This window comes from Telopea speciosissima, chromosome 3, assembly GCF_018873765.1.
Source record: "Telopea speciosissima isolate NSW1024214 ecotype Mountain lineage chromosome 3, Tspe_v1, whole genome shotgun sequence".
Lineage (NCBI taxonomy): Eukaryota > Viridiplantae > Streptophyta > Magnoliopsida > Proteales > Proteaceae > Telopea > Telopea speciosissima.
Window position 1 is genome coordinate 28,254,893 of NC_057918.1, and position 9,025 is coordinate 28,263,917.

The window sequence follows — 9,025 nt, forward strand, 5'->3', positions numbered from 1 at the left end:
AGACTTTTGGTTCATTATTAATTCTTACAACCTATTGTTTATGACTAAGGTTTAAAAAACATGGAGATCTTGTAGCTGTAATAGGCCAATTTGGATCGATATCGGTCATAAATGACCTCGATTCCAGTTCTTCTAGCTCTTATAGAGTGGATGATTTTAGGGTTTTTGAGATTGGATCATTAGTTTTTGTAGAGGTAAACAAATGAGTTGATTTTAGGGTTTTGGGGATTTGATCACTAGGTTTTGTTTTTTGGGATCAATTCAACCACTTATTCTCAGCATAAAATCCTACCCCTCTTGGTGGATTTGTCATATATGTCTAATTTAAGGCCATACTTTTAAGTATCTTCTCATATGCAGTGTGTATGTCCATGCATATCCCAGTATAGTCTCTCTGTTCTCCGATTTTATTTTTTTTAAAACCTTATTTTGCCATTAGGTAAATACGAATTGGATTGAAACTTGACAGACGAGTAAAGACCTTGAGGTCTTTCTATACACAAATTTTGAGTTCTACCTGAACTATCAGATAGATAGTTTTTGAAGAACATGTTATTTTTGTTTTTGAGTGAGAATGTTTCGATAGCCCAAGATACAACAAGCCCATCATGCACCTGCTTTTTTTTTGGTGTCGATGTTGTTTAAAAGAGCTTTTTGAAAATTCAAGGCTACTAAGGAGTGTTCAATAGTGGTTGAAATATCATAGACATGCATGGACATACATCCAATGTACTCAACATGAAAAATTTCTTTGATTGAATTAAACTATGAAATTTGATATGTTAGTAATCGAGATCATAACCTCTCTCCAATCACGTGGACATGTAGAAAAATTCTTACCACAAGCATGAAGGAATCGTTTTTCTTTTATTTTTTAAATTTTATATTCTTTTTTAGGGCCCACACTATTGGATTTGTTAGGTTTCATAAACCCGTCATTGTGCTAGGCTAATAGCATTCCTCATGTTGAAGTAATACTTTAACATTTATACAAAAATAAAAGGGTTGGCACAACACATCAATTAATTTCATAGCTTGCTAGACTTGAATTGACTCGATTCAGTCCCCCCTTCTTTTTTTTGGGGTGGGGGGGGGGGGGTGGTTCAAACCCCTTAGCAGTCAACTCTGGTGTTTATCTAAATAAGTATTGGGGACGACATTGTTGTTTGGGCCTCCAGAGCTTGAATGTGTGTGCTGGTTAATGGGAGGATATGCACAAGCATTGTTTTGGATAGGATTTTGGCCTTTCCATAAGGATAGTGTGATATTTTTACGTATTTTTATATCTAGCACAGAACCATGCAGTCATGAATCGTTATCATCTATGGTTCTTGATCGGTGCAGTTCCCTAGTGCCTCTCACAAGAGGGGGTGGGACCCACTCAGGGCACCTGATCGAACACTTTGCCCAAGTGGGGTCCACCCTCCTCTTGAGAGGCACTAGGAAACCGCATACAAAAAAAATTCATGCAGTCATGCAATATTTTCCATATAAGTATTTTTAATATATTTTATTGAAAAAGGATTTCCCCTGCCTCCAATGTTGGAGATTCCCCATATCACACCAAGCCTAATGCAAAAAATTGGTATCATCATTGAGGCCCATGAGTTTATCCAAAAAATAAATTGAGACATATATTTTCTTAAAAAAGAAATTAAGGATTCACATAGTTACAAAAGAGAGACGTGGGAACTTAGCCTTTACGTGTATTTCTTACGAGGGATTAGGTGATAACGTATGTTCCATTAAAAATTCTTGGAGGGACATTTTTTATTTTATGAAAGATCGAGGGACATTTTGGAGGTATATTCTCCCACTATTTGATTGCTATTCTAAGTTTCTAACCAAAAGGGAGGTCTTCTTGCCACTCTTAAGGTCAATCGTAAAACTAATGAAAGAGTAGGAGAACCATTCTCATATGCCCTTAGACGTACAGATGGAATCCAAGAGAAGCTTTATACTAGTATCCTATTCCTATCAAAGAGATATGCAAAATCTTACATACCATATTAGCTGGTTTGCATAAGTTGATACTATTGGGACCATGGTTTGTTGAATCGGTATCGAATCAGTTGGATCTATCAATTTGTATCAGTGGATCAGTACAGACAAAAGTAATGTAAAAATAAATCAAATTTTCAAAGAAAATAAAGGTAAATTCTTCCGATCCGGATCGATACCAACCGATCGGATTCGTATGGGTCGAGACCGATACGAATACCGATTTAGATTAGTAAATAGTAAAACCTTGATTGGGACTGTGGCAATTTCAGTTATTGTAGTAAATGGATATTGTAGACCCATATCGGAGGTGGGGCAGTTTATGTAGGAACCAGATTGGAGTTCTTTCAAAGAAGATCTCTATCACCAAAATTTTCTCAACCTTTCAGCTTTGATGCCTTTTCCCTGTTCCTCTTCTTTGTCTTTCATGCGCAAGGGGAAGCATATGAAACCCATTCTTCTGTGGATAGATAGAGGGTGTTTTATACAAACTAAAATATTTATAAAGCAATAGAAAGTTTGATTTAACCTTTACATAATAAAGGTGAGAGGATGATCTTTAGATCCATCTTTAGTCTGTAGAAGTTATGGAGTATCTCAAAATTTTTGGGAACTGCCTCATGAATCCACAAAATAGACATGGTATAGAACTTGAGATAGATCATGAGAGCTGGATTGTTGCTTATCTCGCCTGTTACTTGTTATGCTTGTTAGAGAAGACGAAAGAGGAGAAGTAAGAGATCGAACACATGCATAGAAGTTAACGTGGTTCTGTTTGATAATTTAATCGGTTGTGTGTGTTCCAACTATCAAGCATAAAAGCCATAAGAGGCCACTCCACTTTGAACGAATTTGTTTTAAGATGGAAGTTTAATTTGGTATCATAGTGGATATGTTGGGCCTCCATCGATGATGAGCCCTACTCCACCCACAAGGACAGAGCCTACAAGAAGACTTGCACGTAAGGGGGAGTATTGAGGTAATCCCACATCAGTTGTGGGTACTCCAACTATCAAGTATAAGAGCCACAAGAGGTCACCCCACTTTGAAAGGGGGATTATTGAGGTAATCTCAAATCAGTTGTGGGTATTCCAACTATCAAGTATAAGAGCCACAGGAGGTCACCCCACTTTGAACCAATTGGTTTTTAGATGGAAGCTTAATAATTATTACCAACTCCTTGTGAGTGTCCCGATCTAACAGTAACACTAGCATCTTTGGCGGTAGTCACAATAGACGGCGGGAGACTCCCTCTTATAATGCTTATGCACACTTGAATTAGTGTTTCTAATTCACTAGCAAATTTTTGAGAAGCAATGAAATTTCTATGTTTCCACCACTTTTACTTTTATGAGCATAGATTTTATAGAACCACGGGCCTTTCACTACAGCTTAAACTATGTAAGTTCCATGGAACAGCAAGAACATTTTTTTCTTCTTAAGGATAACACTTGGAACTCCCTCAATCAAGTGAGGAAAGATTTAACTCAAACTCTTGTCTTCACACTAATGCAGTTCAATAATAACTGGATATAGGTGAGAGAGATCTGCTAGGAAACATAGGACCACCTAAGCATTTCTCAGTTTTGGTTGGAGGCCCAGCAATATATTTTACAGTATTGAAGAATCACTTATTTTGTATCTGCTATTTAGTTCATATTTGTGTTTTAGTTTTCATGGTTGAAGTCTTGTATGTAACATGGCCTGGGAACGGGGGAACCAATATTCAACATGAACTCAGCAGGAAGGTTGCAAGCATCACTAGACAGAGTAGAAGCCATTTTAACTCATACTACATAAAAATTGTTTTTTTTTTTTTGTGGGTAAAATTACTTTGAACATTAATGACTTTGAACATTAATGAGTATATGCCTACAGTTACTCTACTAGAATGATCATAACCTAGTGATTTATGAAATATTTGATCAGAACCCCTAACATATTGGGTGCACTAGGTTTATCAGCTTAGGAGAAATTAATTGAAATATCTTCATCCTCGTTGCTTAGTGCACTAGGTTTATCACCTTGATGCCAAGTTGTTAATTTAGAAAATAAATTCAATAATTGAGAAACAACTATGGGTGTCAATTTAGAGCCGTTTAAAAACGAATCAAATCAAACCAGAAAATTTTTGTTCATTTTGTTTGAAAACTGAGGTTTCATTTGGTTATGCTTTGGTAGACTTAAAAAGTTGTTTTGAATCAAACCGAACCGAATAAAGTAGGGCTGCAACAGGGTCGGGTTGGGCCGGGCTTTTTAAAACCCTAGCCCAACCCTGAGTCCCCTTAGCTGGGCCCAAATCCGCCCTGACCCTGACTCAGGGCCTAAAAACCCTGACCCTAACCCTAACCCTGACGGGCCAAGCCCAGCCCAAGCCCGCCCTGATTGGCCCTGATTGGGCCGAGCTTGGTCTATTGGCCCTGATCCTGACCCTGGATGTCCTCAAAACAGAAGTCAGAATCCATTATTGTAAACCTACAATGGCTTTCAATGGAATTCCCACAATGGCCACTACACTAATGGTGAAAAACATTTCAAAATAGAGTTGTATCATGAACCACTGATTTCCACATCAAATCGTAAAACTAAGAAGCATAAAAAAAGGTGAAAAGAAGAAAGATTACAGATACAAATCACAAAATGGACCATTGATTAGTGGATGCATTAACCCAAGACAGATTTCTAGAATCAGGCCATTGGAAAGTGGAATCGTCATGAGCTGTGGCATTTCAAAATTGATTTAAAAGAAGATATATGCATCTGAAACATACAGAGAAGAAAGATTGTAACTGGACGAACAGAGATGGTAAAGGTGAATCTGCTGCTGCAACCACCTATGGAGCTTCTGCAATCGATGGGAAAAGATATGGATAAGAGGAACCGACTGCCACAGGGGAATATTCCATTATTTTGAGTTTGTAAGTCGCTGCAATCGCCAATAACCTCAGTCGCCGACACCAACTTGACTATCTGAAATCACCGCGAACGGCGACGGAGAAGAAGGGGGCTAGGATTTGGTTTTCTTCACTGTGAGAATGGGGAATGGGGGAAGGCTGCGGCAGCCTGCTAGGGTTCGAATTAAATGGGAAATGAAGAGAATGGGATTCTGCGTTTTTTCTTGTTTTTAGACTTCACTTGCTTTGGGTTTTTTGTATTAACTATTAACTTTGAGTTTTGGACCGATTTCTACAACAACAACAACAAAAAAAAAAAAGAAGTTTTGGACCGGTCTGATCCTTTTATAATTTGATATTTAAAGCGTAGTTGGACACTTGAATCAGGTTTTAACTCGGTCAAGATGAGTCACCAAGTCGATTAAAAAATATCATAAAATCTTATCAAGAGTCATGGACTCATGGACATTCGTCAGTTGTCAATCTTAGAAAATGACCAAACCCGGTGTTGATCAGTCTATATTTCCCTTGAATCGGTGATTTTGTCCTATTCCTAAAAAAACTTACTGAGTTAGGTCATTTATAGTTGGCTCATTGCAATCAGTCTAAGTTTTGTTCTCTCTTACTCTCGCTTTTTGCTTCTGTAACATCTATGTCTTACTTTCCTCGATTTCCCTTGATTGTGGAGGTTGATGCCTTGATGGGTATAGTATAGTACTAGAGGTCTAGAGCGCTAAACCAAATATGGTTTTTTGGTTTTGAATCGACCCAAGTCATAATTTTACTAATTCAATTCTCTATTGACATGGTTTGATTTTACTGGATATAAGCTCTGATTCTTGCTTTGTTTTATTGGTTGCTCGTTGGTGTTTCACCAACGACATTGTTGGCTAGGCGTCGCCTTGTTGATCAAGGTTCTCACCTTTCTTATGTGTTTTCTTGTTTGTTTGTTTTTAAAAATATAGTAGGAAAATCGAGCCTTATTTGATTCTACTTGTCTTTCGGAAAGAAAAAAAAACCTGGTGACTTAGCCTTGTAAAACTCGGTCAAGATGAGTCACATTTTTTTTTTAATTTTTAATGCTATAAATATGATTATATTTATATCATTATATGACTTGGACAATTTCTGACCCTCGTTGTCACCGGTCCCTTGTTATTGTTGGTCGTTTGTCGAGTTTATCTGACTCAGGTAAAATACCGAGTCTTATTTGACTCGAACAATTTTTGACCCAATATAGTCAATTTTTACCCTGACCTAGTCTATATAGTACAGAGTCTGCAAACTCTGCACTTCTATAATCTACACGACTGTTGACCAGGTTTTCCAAAATTTTGACTCAACTCGGGTGACTCAACCCAAATAAAAACCCTATTTTCCAACTATGCTGTAAAATAATTATATAATGTACTTAGAGGTCAAATTTATGAACCCTATTTTTTATTTTAAAAAAATCAAAATAATAGAAAAAGATTTGTTGGTGACTTGGTATCATATTATCATATTTTGTAATATAATATCTCATATAATATAATATCATATTATCATTAATTCATTATATATAATCAAGGCCAAGACCAGGACCAGGGTCAAAATCAGGGCCAAAACCAGGGCCAAAATCAGGGCCATAATCAGGGCCAAAAATCAGGGCCGGGCCGACCCTAGGACTCAACCCTGACCCGACCCGACCCTGACTCAGGGTCAGGAATTTTTTACCTTAACCCGCCCTCAGGCCAGAAATCTTAGCCCAGGCCCTGTTCGGGCTCAGGGCATGCCAAGGCGGGTTCGGATCGACAGGGCCAAACTTGCACCCCTAGAATAAAGTATAACATATATAAATCAAATCAAACCGAACCTAGACCATAACCCTACAATCATGTGCCTTTGTTGAGTTGTGTTAATTACCTACTATGGGTTTCTTTCTTAAATTGTGTAAAAAGGGTTGAAAGGTACTTGATTTGATATTGTGGGGCTTATCTTCATGAGATTGTAATGTTTTTTCCCAATTTTATTTGTTTCATCAGATTATTTTTTACTTGGACCAAATTACCACAACCGTAGATGAACCTAATAAACCAAACCAAGTTAATTCAGTTTCAAATTTAATGGTATGAAAATTAATCGATTTAGGTTTGATTTTGATTTATATATATTGCATGGGAGAAGTTCTCTGTCTAGGAGTGTGGTCTATGCCAGCATTCCCATGAGTCTATATCTCTTCTCCACATATGAAAAGACATTTCTGCCCCCTTGTTTTGAGGAGGAGAGATAAACACATGGGAGTGCTGGTGTAGGCCACTCCCGAACAAAAAACTTCCCATATTGTATTTTCAACGATTTAATTATGAAAAGAAGAAAAAAAAAAAAAAAAAAAAAAACCCTCAAAAAACTGAAACACAACACTTTTTATTTTTGGGAAATTTACATATACCACCTCTGAAATTTGACGAAAGGATATTTTCACCCCCAATTTTGAAAAATTCTGCATACCCCCCTGAGGTTTGCAAATGGTAACAAATAAGCCCATTCTGTCAGTTCATGACTAACACTGTTAAAAGTTAGACTTGAACTAACGAAATTGCCCTTCTAAGAAGAACAAAAAAAATAAAAAAAACGAAACCTGCAACTCATCTTCTCCAAAAACGATTGGGGAAGATGAGTTGCAACCATCCCAGCGCCCCATTGATTCGTTAAAACGTTTGCCACTCAATCACTCCTCTTCAACCTCTTTACCTGAACCGAATCATCACCATCTTCACCATCACTCTCTGCTCCACAAGGAATCCTCAATATCGGAGTTGCCGTACTTGAGAGCTCCATGCGTAGTATGCCACTCTACACCCATGTCTCCGCCTCTGCCGTTGGATACCGAGATCTCATGGGTGAAGAAGCCCATACCCCTCACCACACCCACCATCCACCACCCAAGATCCAGCTCCGCCGCACCAAGAGCGAATGCTCCGAGGCCTGCAACGACACCGTGTCGCAAAAAACTGGCTCCATCGTTAACGGTTCGGATATCGGAATCTACCGAGGTAGTAGCGTTGGGGGAGGAATACCACCGCTAAAATTTATCACGACCGCCACCCCCAATGGTTCCAAGTACGCGGATTTGGAGATCGGACCAGTGCCATCCGTAGTGGCGGCGGGACTGGCGGTGGAGGATTTCTTTCACGCAAACGAGATAGGGAGTTCAATGCTGGAGGGTTGGAGCATGGAAGAAGGTAGCATTGAGGGGCTTAGATCGAAACTGGATAGGTGGCGAACGGAGCTTCCACCAATTTACGATCGTGGGTACGAGACTTACCGGACACCTCGCCGGCATACTCGTAGACACACCGATGGCGAAATTGGGGGAGGATTGTTCTCGTGCTTTGGTAGCTCATATGGGTGTGAATGTACCTTCTTCTGTGGGCCCGGATCAAGGAAGAAGAAGCTTGGAAGTCATGACAAGTATCCACAAAGCCCTTCTGAATCTCTGGTGGTATCTAAACCCAGTCGTCTCTTATAAGTTTTAGGGTTAGGTTTGAGGGTGGAGCAGAGAGTTTTGAAAACGCTGATAGTGGCCTCTGCAAGTGCTTGATTGTGGCATACAATGCTAGAAAGATACTAAAGCTCTATAGTGGAGTGAATGTACCTTCTTCTGTGGGCCCGGATCAAGGAAGAAGAAGCTTGGAAGTCATGACAAGTATCCACAAAGCCCTTCTGAATCTCTGGTGGTATCTAAACCCAGTCGTCTCTTATAAGTTTTAGGGTTAGGTTTGAGGGTGGAGCAGAGAGTTTTGAAAACGCTGATAGTGGCCTCTGCAAGTGCTTGATTGTGGCATACAATGCTAGAAAGATACTAAAGCTCTATAGTGGAAGCAGCTACGAGAGAGGAAATAAAACAGTTAAACAGATCAAGCATTTTAAAAGAAGAACAGAGCGTGACTTTGGAATTTGAATTTATGTGCAGGATTTGAAGCAGATTATCACCTTGGATTTGAAGAATTTGAAGAAAGAGAAGGTGATTTCGATTCAGAGGTAGCGAGATGGAGAAGAGCCTCTGCAACCGTACGTTCGAGAAGGAGAAGAGCCTCTGCAGCCTTCGCCAATTGCCCTCTCCTTGCCGATGATTTCGATTGAGTGGG